The sequence below is a fragment of the Chenopodium album genome, chromosome 7, assembly GCF_948465745.1.
Source record: "Chenopodium album chromosome 7, dcCheAlbu1.1, whole genome shotgun sequence".
Classification (NCBI taxonomy): Eukaryota; Viridiplantae; Streptophyta; class Magnoliopsida; order Caryophyllales; family Amaranthaceae; genus Chenopodium; species Chenopodium album.
The window spans coordinates 28,024,290-28,026,153 of record NC_137840.1 but is presented as its reverse complement, the minus strand read 5'-3'; the positions used below and the strand labels follow the sequence as shown (position 1 = coordinate 28,026,153).

At 36.0% G+C, this 1,864-nt stretch overlaps 1 non-coding gene across 1 annotated transcript; it reads right to left on the bottom strand.

Annotated features, from left to right (window-relative positions):
* Positions 1-1,201: 1,201 nt before the first annotated feature.
* Positions 1,202-1,308, bottom strand: LOC145641281 (small nucleolar RNA R71). Its single transcript, XR_014115332.1, has one exon. It is a non-coding gene; the product is annotated as a small nucleolar RNA R71 (small nucleolar RNA).
* Positions 1,309-1,864: the final 556 nt, after the last annotated feature.

The window sequence follows — 1,864 nt, the reverse complement described above, 5'->3', positions numbered from 1 at the left end:
GTAAAATATGTGTTGATATTGGATGAAAGATGATGGTTAGATTGATGCCATAAATTGATGAAAGACATAATTTTTGATTGCTTGAGATTATTGTGGCACTTTATTTGATGTTTTCTAGTTTAAATGCATGAAAGTGATTTGAACTAGATTAAGTTCATCTATTTTTTAATGATTGCATGAGAATGAGTTATTAAAGTGGAGTTTTATAGATTGTGCTTCTTTATTCTCTTGATTTGATTGTAACTTATTGGATGCATGAGAATGATCCTTATTAGTATATTGACCTTTTTCATTAATTTGCCTAGACTATTGCATGAAAAAAATTGTTTAGGTAGAATCTTGTGTTCTTTGGCATTTTCTTCATGATAACCATTATTGTTCCCCTCTTTCTAATCATGTTTGATACCCCTGTATCCCTAGTGTCTTTCTCTCTTTATTTTAATCATCATTTTCTTTGCTTATTTGTAGTTTTAGTGCTCTTTATACATAAACCAACAAAAAAAATTCCCCTTTTTACTCTTGCATTAGTTAAAATTCATGTTGAATGAGTGAGCTTCCTTAGTGGTTTGACCCTTTACATGTCCCTATACTTGTATTAGGGTAGTTTAGGAATATAAATGATTAATTTGATCAGGGTAGTAGACCAACGACCTACTTCACCCTCGATAAAATTTTGGCGCCGTTGCCGGGGAAGCGACTTGTTTAACATTTATTTTTGCTATTGCTAGAGTATTTTTACTTGCTTTCCTTTTTGTTTTGCTTGTTTAATTCTACTTATCATTGCTAATCGTTTTCTTAGATTTGTTGTGTTCAAAGAGATATGGCAAGACAAGAGGATGACCTTCTTTTTAGGGAGTTTGGAATTCCGGAAATCTATAAGCTCACATGTGGTATACTTCTTCCAGCCACCGAGACTAATTTAACAATCCATCCACAATATGCTAGGATGGTGCAAATTGAGCAATTTTCCGGATGTGTAAGTGAAGACCCCATTGAGCATTTGGACCGATTCCTTAAGTTGTGTGCAATGATGCAAACAAATGAAGTGAGCTAAGATTACATTCGTATGCATCTCTTTCGGCAATCTCTCACTGGAAGAGAAAAGAAATGGCTCAAGCTTTTGAAGCCCAACTCTCTCACTACATGGAAGGAAGTTGTGAAGGCCTTTCTCAAGAGGTTCATTTTCGATGAGGAAATCGAAAAAATGAGGAGGAAGATAGCTTCCTTTGAGCAAGAACCGGATGAAACTCTTAGGGAAGCATGGGAAAGGTTTAAGGATTTCATTAGAGCATGTCCTCATCATGAATTCAACCGTAATTTGCTAATGAGATTCTTTTATGATGGCTTGGAGCCAATGTCAAGGACCAATCTAGATGCGGGTGTCGATGGCTAATTGATTAAGATTCCTCAAACCCAAGTTGAAGTTACAATTTAAGAAGTGGCTACTAGCTATTCTTGGGGAGGCTAAAGAAGGGGATCTTTATGAGTTGGAGAAAGTTGGCCAACTTAAGCAGAAAGTTGAGCTATTGAATGAAAGTATTTCCAAGTTGAACTCAAGTGTTTGTTTGTGTTCAAAACCTTCACAAATCATTGATTTCTCATGTAATCGTTGTGGTGGGACGGATCATGATGCATCTTATTGTAGAGATTACAATCTCAAGCATGGTGAAGTTTTTATTTGAGGGAAAAAGAGTTTGTAACCAAAGCCCAATCCTAACAACTTCAACAACCTCCAAGGCAAGAAAACTCCTACCCCTATGATGGACCTCTCTTCAATCAACAAACCCAAAACTTTTCCTACCTTTCCACCAAGTAGAGAACTCTAAAGATCAAAATCATAACCTATGTCCTCAAGCGTATGAAG